At 37.7% G+C, this 12838-nt stretch overlaps 1 protein-coding gene across 1 annotated transcript in view; it reads left to right on the plus strand.

The window, feature by feature from the left end:
• The first annotated feature begins 12582 nt into the window (after positions 1–12582).
• Positions 12583–12838, plus strand: part of PKIA (cAMP-dependent protein kinase inhibitor alpha) — a 39416-nt gene continuing 39160 nt past the window's right edge. Inside the window, exon 1 of the mRNA XM_052704031.1 lies at positions 12583–12805. The gene's annotated coding sequence lies outside the window, so the exon portion shown is untranslated. The remainder of the gene's footprint in view (positions 12806–12838) is intronic.

A 12838-nucleotide genomic window follows, 5' to 3' on the forward strand; every position in this document is an offset into this window, starting at 1 on the left:
GACATCATCTAGTGAGCATAATAATTTTTTCCAGATTTTTATTTTTTATTTGAATACCAAAGGAGGCAGAGAATTATATCTAGCCATTAGATTTTGAATGATAAAGAGGGAAACCTTCCTAAAAGTATAAGTTAAGGAATGGGTGGATTCTATCAGCTATAGTCTATACAAAAAGCATTTTCACAAGATGTCAACAACACTGTTCCTTGTGCAAAAATTATAATCAAATAGTAACTATTTGTTTTGAGATTCTAGCTAAAGGTTTATTACTTCCTGTTACAGACATACGAATATATGGACTATGAACTGGGGGTTGGGCTCGATCTCTAGAGGTCCCTTCCAATCCTGGCAATTCTGTGACTGTGTGAACATATTAGTGAAGTTAGTGAATTTTTTTTTTTTTTTTTTTTTTTTTTTTTGTTAATGAATAAAAACAATTAGTAACAGGTACATTAATGTTTAACACATTTATAGACTAACCAACAAGAATATTTTGGCATCAGTCCATATTAGTGAATTTTGGCTTTACTGTCTAAGACTTCTACAACATTTATATTTGAAAATATCACACAAATATTGACAGTGAAGTGATAAAGTATATAAACAGCTCAAGGATTAATGGTGCAAGGCATGTAAACCAGTGCATTATATGTTAAACTAGTTACTAACTAGTTTACAAATGGATTGATGAATCCCATCAGAATATCAATATTTTAAGAGCTTAGTCAAAGAAAGTGATTATAAAAAGGCATATCAAAGTATGCCTAACACATCATAAAGACATTTTGTGATAGAACTGCTAAAATTTCACTTTCTTAGAAAGCTTCATTTAGTACAAAAATAAAGTATCTTGTACTTCACATATTTTTGCTTTACTGTGCTAGCAAATACTACTTCCTACAATAACTCAGTAAATTTTCAAAAGGGGCAACAGTTATTAAGCAGCAGGTAGCCTATCTCTATGCTGTATTTATTTAACCTACTTAGGAGTGTGTCCTGTTAATTAGACCTAAAAGAAGTAGACATATTTTGGAACTTTCTCCCTCTTCAGAGCTCCTTCATCACTATTTCTCCCAACGCTTTGGATATTATAATAAATCTATATATTTCATTTATAACCTACATTATTTCTTTCTGAGGCAAATGAGCTTTCTAAGTAACATGGACACATTAATCAAATATTACTTATTTTTAAGCCAGTTTTCCAATTATTTTTTGCTGCTTTGGTCCAATTCCTCACAAAATATCTTCTGAGCTGTAAGATTCTCTTTTGTCTATGGTATATAACTTATGCCAACTCTTACATTTGATGCAGTTCTTTTTATTTATGCTATCAATTTACAGACATCATTATTGCTGATATTATTTGATGTGATTTGTGCAACAAGACTTTCATGGACTCCAAATCTGAGCTTTGCTTCTTCTTTTTGCTTTGGATTCTCTTCTGTATTTTTTTATTTTTTTTTATGCAGAAAAGTATTCATGCTAGCCAAGAGTGTAACTTTCTTCAGTAAGTTTTCATGTGGGCTGACAAACTTCCTTTGCTTGGCAAATTTTAATTACTTCAACAAAAGTTAGTTCTGTGTATTTGGAATCTGGGACAAGTCACAACCTGATCTTTTATAAATCCCCCAGCATTTTTGCATCATTAGGTCAGTCTGACCCTATTTTTTTCTATCTAGCTTTTTTACATACTTCAGAAGACTTCAGCTTTATGCTTATTGTTTCAGTTTTTCAACTTACTTTCAAAAAGCTCATATAAACTTTTTTGCCATATTCGTATATGACATTTCTACAGGAATCAACAACTCAGAGTATATTCAAGGTGTAGAAATGTTCCAGATATCACTGTCATACCTCCAAAGTTTTCTCTACTGTTGGCTGCTTATTGTACTCTCTCTTACACTGTCAGTTAGATATATTACCAGTCCAAACTTCAATTCTTCTTACTGTACAAATTCTGTGGACAAAATACAGATAGATAGACAGTGCATGTTGCTACTAGAAAGCAGGGTCTGTCCTTCCTGATTATTTTGATCCTTTTCACTCAGCTTATACACAAAATCAAGCAATGCAACACAGATACTGATGCAAGTGAAACCTTCAGAATGGTAAGACACTGGACCTACAGCATTCAAGGCAGAGACAATGCCTACACTGTAAAAAATATTCATGCAAAGTGTTCAGACAACATGTATATTGTAAATCAAACAAGGGAGGAAAAAAACAGAGCTGCCCAGTCCATTTTAAGAGAAAAAAACATGCCATTGTTTTTCCACGGCATTGTTACAGATAAAGAATGCTGAATAAGTGATAAACTTAGCTTCTGCATGATTAAGCGCACAGCTGTATTTTCAAATTTTTACAGTTAACTAGCTGATTTTCAGTAGCCTTTCTAACTAAACACTTGCCTTATTTTTTCCATGATGCTCTTTCACATGATGTAGATTTGAACAGACACATACAGCAGCTACCTTGCCTAGAACAAAAGGTTTTCAACTTCCAAGAGTAAGGTCTTGCACCTGAGTTGTGGCAACCCACACAGTAAATACAAGCTGGAGAACGTACGGATAGAGCAGAGCCCTGCCAAAAGGACTTGGGGTAATAGTGATTGGCAAGCAGAACATGAACCAGCAGCACGCCCTTGCAGCCCAGAAAGCCAGCCATATCCCTGACTGCCTCAAAAGAAGCATGGTCAGCAGGGCAAAGGAAGTGATCTTGCCCCTATACCACCTAAGCGTGGTGAGGTTCCATCTGGAATGGAGTCCTCAGTACAGGACAGACATGGACCTATTGGGGCATGTCCAGAGGAAGGCCACAAAAGTAGTCCAATGTCCTCTGCTACAAGGACAGGCTGAGAGAGCTGCAGCTGTTCAACCTGGAGAAGAGAAGGCTCCAAGGAGACCTGAGAGCAGACTTTCAGTATCTACAGGGGGCCTGTAAGAAAAAAAGGGAATAGGGCAAGGGGAAATGGTTTCAAACTGAATGAGGAGAGATTTAGATTGCATATAACAAAGAAGTTTTTCTACAGAAAGGGTAGAGAGGCACTAGAACAGATTGCCCAGAGAGCTGGTGGATGACCAATCCCTGTAGACATTCACGGTTAGGCTGGACCAGGCTCCAAGCAACCTCACCCAACTGCAAATGTCCCTGTTCATTGCAGGGGAGTTGACTAGTTGACTAGTTGACCTTTAAAGGTATTTTAGAAAACTCAAATGATTCTATGATTCTAATCTTATTACTTCAAATCATCATTTAAAATTACAGTTTAAATTACATTTAAAATTACACTGAAAGTACGCTTACATGATATGACACAATGCAAAACAGCTTTAAAATACCAGTGTTTGAATCCCCTTATTGTTTGCCATTGGTATCATCAAACGGGGTAATGGGGTCAGGACTAAAGCCAAGTAAAAACACTCTTCCCAAAACGTTATTTCTCTGAACGGTAAATAAAGAGAAAAATGGAAACAAACAAACCTGGCTACATGGCATTAATAATATGGTCAGGAAGTTATCCCTACACAGAGGTTCCAATTTATTCACAGATACATGCACAAATGCACAAATATTGCATAACATGAATTCTATCAGGCCTTTTTTTAAGAAAAAAAAACTTGCTGTATTGTCTGTCACAGAAAAGAGAGAATACTGTAAAGACCTTTGGTAACTTGCAGGTTTGATTTTGGATAAACATCTCTTCTTCAAGGGGAAGAATTGTCACATTTAATTAGTTAAAAGCATTCTAGTTCCAAGGCCCTCTTTTGCATGCAGGATCAATAGAAAAATCCTTCCACCGTAACCCTCTTATATAAATGTTTCCTTCCCTGAGGCTGCGTTCAATTTAGAACTGGAATAGTGAAGAGTCAATAAAAACTTGACAGGGACAGGCAGACATGAATAATCTTTCAGCCTGTTATTATCTTACTTTTGTGGGTCTTCAAGAAAACCTCAGAAAAATCTTGAAATCAAACTCAATCTTTATATCTACCTAGCATTGGAAAGTTGAAGCACATTTCCAGCAGATTTCAAACTTTTATTGGCTGAGCCCCTTTAAAACAAACAAACAAACAAACAAACAAAACCAACAACACAGAAACAATGTGAATACAGTTACCTTTAAAAAAAACAAAGATTGATGGGGACTTGTCTCCACTGCCTTTGACAGCTATATGGGAACTGCTGAATCACAACCTGAATCTCTGATGGACCATCTGAGGCAAGCAATGAGTCAGCCACAGGAGCACAGATGAAAGCAATTCACCTGTGCAACCAGAAGGGGTGGAGCATGGCTCCACCTCTCCTAGATGCCATTTAAGTGCTGACTGCCACTGAGAAAAGGTCTCTTCCTGAAGATCACTCCTTTTGGAGAACATTGCATGCCTACAACATTGGTAAGACTTTTCCATTTATTATCTCCCACCTGCAATGATCTTACTTAGCCTAACTTTCCTGTGTATTTCTTAATTATAACATCTGCATATTCATTGATTATATAACAGCCTAAATACCTAAGTTAATGTTGAAGTGATGCATTTGTTCAAAAAGATCTTCAACTTGCAAAAGAAACTTCAATAGAAAGGACAACCGCTTGGAAGAGTAAAAACATAAAGAGAGGAGTTTTATTCTGATTTGCTGTTCTAGTACAGGTTCATTATATGGCACAAAACAATCCTCAAACAAATAATCCTTAATATATACTGACTAAAATTAAAGCATTATGTATTTAATGAATAATAAAGTGAATAAAATAAAACAGTGTGCCACATACTCAGGTTTGGCTCCATTCACCTTCAAGTTGACGTAAATCTCTTCTGCTATTTTATCATATACTAAAGAAAGTGATCACAGGAAACAATAAAATTGCTTTTCAGAAGAAGAAACAGTTTATAATTCTGCTCTCCTGTAGAGAATTCTACAGAAATTTTGAGACACATGGTCCAATATATTACAAGCTTATTCTGTAAAATCCACCTCCCAAAGCTATGATCTCTCTCTCAGAATGCTCTTTGAACACCTTTACGTGTCATAAGGAAAAATATATATACAGTAATTCTTTTTGATAACTGCTTTCCATCTGGAAATTAAAATCTGCTCCACAATATTGTCTTTCATCGCTGCAAAAAACAGTAGCTGTTGAAAAGCTCAAATTTAAACTGTAACACAAATAGAATTTAGGCTAAAGAACAAAAGTCATCTTCTGATAAGCACTGGAGTGGAGGGGAAAAAAAAAAAAAACACCATACACTTAATGGAAAATAGAGTGCTCAAGGCACTCAAAATTGTCAGTACAATTTCCAGCTTTGTCACAGACTTCTCATTTGATATTACTTATTTGCCTTCAATGCACTCCTAGTCTCCATTTGGAAAGCAGAAATTCAAGATTTCCTTTTTTTCTTTCTTTTTTCTCCCGTGCACTGATAATTCAGACTGAGATATGAGATAAGTTTATAGGTACACCACCAATATACCCAATATATATACACTTACCACATTGTACAGCTGCACAACAGGACTGTTAGGATGTGCTTTTTTTTGATGCCAGAGCCATAAGCATCAGTTAGCTGTTGTCTAGCCTACAGGACAGTTATTATAAGACTTCAGCAAACAAACACAAATTCTAAAATGAACAGGGCTTCAGCAAAGGCTAAGCCTCTCTATTCTCAGTGAGGGTTGTTCCTCACTTTTCCAGAGCCTAACTTTAAGTATACAAGAAATTCTAAGGATAGTCAAAGAGAAGTTGGTTCCAGAGAGCTATTCCATGCTCGGCTTAAGCAAAATTTAGAGACTGAGATTTATAGTAAGGCAAAACTGAGGTGACTCAAATCTGAGTTTTATTGCCATGTATATGTACATTGAGGACACTATAGGGTCCACTCCTCTTCAGAGAGCAGCAATAAATAAAAAAATCTCACTACCAAAGATTAGCAGGTTAACTTTATTTTCTCATCATGAATATGTGTATTTTTTATTGTATACTATTGTATGAAATACAGAGATTTGGTTCCACAGATTTATTAAACACATTGCCTATTCCAAGTTTTTATATAGTATATCAAGGTCTGCCCAACAGAGTTTTCAGTGAATATTGCAATAATCATCACAACTCTCTTGGTATAACAGATTGTCTCTCTTTTAGAATTAAAAGCACAATCAACTAACTACCCTAATGGAGATTGCTATAGCTGTGAAATCAATGTGTGTTTAAAAAATAAATTAAAAAAAAAAAAAAAATAGTTACAGGTAACTTTCATTAAATGCTTACAACATGCAGGAATGTTGCTGTTTGTGAAATGATTGTCTTCAATTTCACATTTTTGATAAATTTGACATTACAGAACGAAATATCATAAAAAGCCCATGCCACAAAGATACGTCCATCTTTGGGCACACTTTTCAATTTAGAATGTTTTATAAATAATTAAATGGAAAACTGTAACCCGAAGTGTCTTGGGGATATTCAAAATAACCTAAGCATAAAAGTTGAAAGTTTAATCCCGACCTAATGACAACTTTCAGCTGAAAAGCCATGCTATACATTGGCTGTATATCTGCCAAATCCCCCAAAACTCAAAAATACAGAGCAAGGTTAAAAAAAAAAAAAAAAAAAAAAAAAAAAAAAATTGCTGTAAGTTTTAATAAACCACAGAATTTTTACAAAAAAAAAAAAAGTCTATGCTTCTGCTCTGTCCTCTCACCACTCTACCGGAATCCCAGAACCAGTACTTCCTACTCCTTATTCCTTTCTGACTTTTAACCTACTAACACTGCAATCTCATACTATCTTCTTTTTGTGAAGAAGTGCTCATGGTCTCATTCAATTGCCTTTATGATGATCTTTAAAGTATCTTTCCTAACTTCTGTCTTCAGATTCTAGAATCTGGTCCTTACTCTGTGGTTGGTCTTCTAAGTATTATTATAAATATGTCTCTATATTCTCTCTTCGCAACACATATAAAATATGTTTTTGTTCTCCTATTTACCCATGAAATCTCATTCTTATGAACTATCACAATGTCCTTTTTAGCTTTGGCAAATGCCTTGCTTGTACAGAGTGCTGTTACAATTAACTTTTTAATCTCATCGGCACCAATTGTAGAATTAATTTCTGTGCACTCATATAACACCTTATTTGCATCCAAATCTTCATACAATTTTGGAATGATCTTTATCAAAAACTGTATATCAGTTGTCATTATGAGGTCTGCTCTCACTCCTGCTATTGCAGTTTTTGGTTTTTTTTGTTGTTTTTTTTGTTTGTTTGTTTGTTTGTTTGTTTTCACAATTTCAGTACAGGCAGATCTAAGTTTTCACCTGCACAGCTTTTAGGCCAGAAAGAAAACACATTGCATCCCATGCTGACATCTCATTGCTAGTTAATATTCCCTTCCTTTTTATGATGCTTTTAAAAAATGAGTACTAAAGCTGCTCCTGTTTTGTGATTCTTGCCTGCTAAAGACCAGGACTGCTTTATCCAATTGTGTTATACTATCCAGCATCTTAATCCTTTGACCACAAGTTACACAAGGAAAGCCTTGTTCTGTGTCCAATTTAGTATTTTTTGTGCCTAGCTTGGAAATGGGCCTATCCTAATTACACTGTGGACTAGGATCAAAGCTTTTTTCATGCTATGGTAATTCAAATCCCATATTTTCTTGATATTTCTAATAAAATTCCAGTCTCAAAAGGGAAGTAGTCTGGATTATGCGTACTGTTTATATTCTATTCAAAGACTGGTGAAAAAATTCCTTATGAAGCTGAAGTGAAAGAAACCAAGCTGTTTACTTTTTGTAAAACTCTTTAGGAGGAATAGATGTGTTAAATAGGTTGTTCAGATCACAAACAGTTGTAAAGGAAGGAAGGTGAGAAAAAAGTAAGGATTAAGTGGAAAAGTAAGGATATAATTTTAAATTTGTAGCAGGGTAGTGAAAGAAATAAAGGCTATACATGGCGTCCAAAAAATCCCTGCAGGCTGAACTGCTGGGAGGATCAGTGTGTAGGACAGAAAGGAATCAAACTGGAAATGAAGTTGTGGCCACTGCACACATATTTACAGAGAAGAGCCTATCTGGTATAAGTTGCTAACTACTTTGGATTAGATTCTCTTCACTACAATTTCACTTATTTTAATCATTTGACATACAAATTTCAGCATTGTACCAGCTTCAAAGTGTAATGTCATGTCAGTAAGAAAAGGCTTTTTTTTTTTTTTTTCCCAAAAATTGTCATGGTAGATTCTACCAGAATAAAAAGAAATCCAATGACCGTTCATTAGTCCACATACTTTGGATGAGGAACTCAGCACATCTGATTTGATTCAAACCTATTCAAATCCTTTACAGAATGAAAACTACATGTGCTCTAGGACAAGCAGAGAGTTTTTACAGAAAACACTCCTGAGGTGCCACTCGTACAAAGCACGCACCAAAATAAAGTCAGTAGAACTTCCCATTAGGTACCCACCCAGGCAACAGTTCTGGAAACCTGAAAATTTCACCAATTTTGTTCTCTGACTGTTAAATTTATCTAGATCCAGACTGTATGGAAAAGGAAGATGCAGAGGAGACATGAGCTATAAAAAGCTTCTCTTAAAAAGAGGACTACACTGGCTCAAGCTTTTCAGAAAGGGATGAAGAGGTATGGTGATGAGCCAAAGTGATACTTGGTAGTTGGGAAGACATGAAGAAGCAGCAAAACTTAACTACAGAGCCTCTAATATCTTTGCTCAGCCATAAATTATTTGCAAGTTGAAAATTCCATGATCTGCAGAGGGGCTATTTTGAACTAAGAACAAGTTACATTATGAAAGAGACGAAGGGGAAGGAAGGCAAAATGGAATTCAAGAGGAAAAAAAAAACGAGTAGTGAGATGAAAAGAAAGAATAATCTGAACAAAGAGTAAAATGGAATATAACTTACCAGAGGATCTGGCAATGGGTGGGAGAATCTGAAAAATGACACTGCAAAAAGAAAGCAATGATTACTAGGCTACAAGTTTGAGATGAAGATTGCTGGTGACTAACATCTGTGGGGACTGGAATGAGAAACCTGAAGGCAGCACTTTTTGGTTGGAAGGTTGAGGAGGATGAAAAGCTTGAATTAGAAGAAGGCATGAAAAATGTACGTTGAGATCTACAATTTTTGCTCTTCCTCTGTTGACAAACAGTTGTGGAATAACCACTACATCTCACATACCCATTCACATAAACAAGTGTGCTGAAAACCTGTGCTGGTATCCAAATTGTCACGACAGTCTATTTTTCTTCTCTAAGAAGAACGGATTCCACACACTACATCTAAATATGTGGAAAAAAGTTAAGCTTAATCAGACAAGCACTGGGAAAACACAACAGTAAATCCAGAATTGAGAAAGTCAGTACTTTAATTTCTCCTCGTATAGCATGTACATTATAACAGCATTATATCATTACAAGCAGTTTTTTCCATTTGGAAATTTTTCCCACTTTAATGTTATAGTGTTAGTAATGTATGTTTAAGCACAGGAAATGCTACTACAAGACTATTTTTCCTATGAAGTTTAGAAAATGTATAATCAAACAATGAAATTGATGGTGGAAAATGAGAAAAATCAAAGCTGCATTGCTGTCAAAGTGTTAAAAAAAATCAGACTCCTTTGTACCCAGAAAAAGCTTGAAGCCCTAAGAGAAGAAAATAGGAGAACACTTCTGTTCCTACTGACCTCAAGAGATTAAGGACCAGGCTGTACCCCTGTGCAGGCACAACTTCCATTACTTTCAGCTGAAACAACATGAAACTTAAGGAAGAACTGCATCTTGTGCATAGGCAAGCCATTGCATTAGAAGCACATGCAGTATATAGAATCATCAGTGCATTTTGCAAGTACCTAACAATGTTGTACAAACTGAAACACCTATGGTCTCTGCCTTGAAAACCTGCCTATCCTGAATACTGAGAAACAGTGATGGAGGCAGTCTGCAATCAAAGTTTGGCTATTCTGTTTAGAGCCAGACTGTTTTACTTTAAATTGCCTTTTGCTGAAGGTTAGAAATTAATCTCTGCTGCAGCATGACTTGTTTTCTTTTTAATTTGTAAGATTGTAAGAGTTAAAGTAATTCAAGCAGAATTTACATAAACAATTATTCTCTCAAATAGTTTGAAAAATATTGTAGATATGTATCACTATTCGGTAACACACTTTATTGGTGATTACTTCCTCTACATTGATAATGTTTCTTTTAATTCATTTCTACTTACTTGCCAAGACCACTGCTGAAAATACTAATAAAACACAAGAATACTCTTTTTGAAATGTTACCATCAACTTTTCTCTAAAATTTCATCTTGCCTTAACTGACAACTTTTTGCCACCCCAAGAATATGACACCACAACTGATTTATAAAATTGTCTTCTGACTTTATATCCTACTTTTTTAATACATTTAGACATTTACTCCTCTGACTTGAACACACTCTTCTGATTTTATTTTCATAGTGAAAACAGTAACATACACTTTTATACACTCATTCCCTTCGCTCCACCCACCCTTTGTTTCAGCTGCAATTATCAAGAAAGCAAAATGCTCCATTTGAGGGGCAAAGCCTAGGTTTTTCACCCCATCCTCAGTGAAAAAGAACTCAACTTCTTTATTTCAGGATTTCTTTCTTTCTTTTTTTTAAACAACCAATTAACATTTTGCTATTTATTTCAGTAACAATCTAATTCAATTTGAATGCTGGCAAATCTCACATTTTCCTTGCTATTGCTAACCTTTAAGCCACAAATTTCTCTTCACTTGTTGGTTGAAAACCTACTACTAACATCTTGTTTAAAGTCATCCCCTTTGCAGTTGTTTGGAATTATTCCTTATCATTGTTCTCCCCAAATAATAATAAATAAATCAATCCAATCTCTGCCCACATTGAGCTCCTAAACTAATTTCTTCTTCACTTTCCTGCAGACTATCCTTCTACAGTTGAAATGCTTATTTTCTGACCATTTATGGATTTGTGTTTTCATTTATTTTGAGTCCATATCAGTAAATCTAATGTTATAATAACATTAGTACATCTAATATTATATTCTCTTAGCAGAAGCTCTCTGAATATTGCTAATAGATGGACACCAACATACTTTTTCAGTAACTTAAATTCTGTAGGCATTTGCTCTATATGCTTCTGCTTTTCTTGTAACAGTGTAGAAAAGTATTAACGTCCTTGGGCCAAGAGCACTGAAACTTGACTCTGTGATGCAGGTGATACCAGAGAAATAGTGATCCTGGAACATCAATCATTTAGGGAATTAGCTGCTGAATCCAGCAGCCCAACAGAAGCAACGCTGCCATGTCTCCACATTCTGAGGTTCAGCCAGTAGCAAGCATGAGCATGTACTCCAAACTGGCAAAACCAAAAGCTTTGTATGTATACACAACTAACTATAAATACACACGTGGCCAGTCTCATAGATAACAGAGACACAAACACTCATGCAAAGATAGCACAAACAGTGTAATCCTGTCCTGCTCTCTGGTTCCAAACACCCAACAACAAACCTCGTACAACCCCAAATACTCTTCCTATGATGCATCCCATAACACACCCTACCCCCTCCCGGCAATAAACCCACCAGCCTGTGAGGTGACCCAGAGAGCTTCTGGCTCGCCTGTGGGACTAGGCATTCCCCCTGGGACAGCCCTGCCTGCCCACGTGCCCCTGGGCTCCTCTGCACGCCTGATGGGTTTAATCACACAACCCAACAAACTGTAAACAGAGATTAAGCATCGGTGTTGATATGCAGCCAGCTCAGCACGCTTAGATCTGCCACGGCAATCAATGTAATAGTAAGGCAGGGAGTAAACAGGAACAGCTCTAAATTAGTGCAACTGTGCAACTGCACAGGCACAGGGAATCAAATTAAAGATAATGGCACGCTTTGAAGCCTTTCCATAACCGTGATAAAAATAGACACAAGGAATTTCCAAAGGGGAACTCAGGCTCTTAGTTCTTCTGTTTCACCTGAGAGACAGAGCTGAACGTCCTTACCTTAGCAGGGCTCTTCTCCCCCTCCCTGCTTTCCTCTGCCATTACAGAGGACCTTCCCAGCAGCCCCAGGCTGCTGAATAACTCTTCCAGGAGCTCTGCTCCCGCTTCAGACTTCAGACCACCACGAAACCTGCGGCGTTCCCAACTCGTCCCAACCTCCCGTTCCACAGAACTAAGTGCCCTGGGGCCGCTTGTGCTCACAGCGTGGCGTTCCTGGGAGCTGTTCCATCGCAACGTCTCCACGTTGGCTCTGCTTAGGGAACACGAAGAGCTGTGGGACCGGGGTGACTCGGCCACGTGCCCAACCCGGGCTGCCCGCTATTATTTGTGCAGCAACACAGCTGCACTCATCCTGTACGGGGGAGAGGGCTGTGACAGGAATCCGGCTTTCCTCACCAACGGGTCGGTCACCCAGCACGCGCACAGCGCTCTATAAATAACAAAAATAGCCTCGCTGCCCACTGGCGGCTCTTAAAAATATCAGGACGCCCCTGCTAGGAAACCGCGCGTCGTGGTGACCTTGACGCACCGCCCTTCTTCCTCCCGCAGCCAGAGAGCGGGAGCCCCCAACGTATCAGCCCTCCGTTCCACACAGCCTCATTTGGGGGCACAGCCGCGCGGCGCCTGCGCGCCCCGAGGCGGCGGGAGGAGCGGGGGGAGCCGGGCGCCCACACACAGGCACGAATTACAACGGGATTTCCTTCCGAACGGACGCACGAGCGCATAGCAACGTTCTCCCCGCGGGAGGCCGCCCCTCGGCTCCGGGACCTCGCGTTTCGCTGGTACGGAGCGGGAGCGCCCCGCAGCGCGTCGAG

This window comes from Tympanuchus pallidicinctus, unplaced genomic scaffold (genome assembly GCF_026119805.1).
Source record: "Tympanuchus pallidicinctus isolate F22 unplaced genomic scaffold, pur_lepc_1.0 scaffold5, whole genome shotgun sequence".
Classification (NCBI taxonomy): Eukaryota; Metazoa; Chordata; class Aves; order Galliformes; family Phasianidae; genus Tympanuchus; species Tympanuchus pallidicinctus.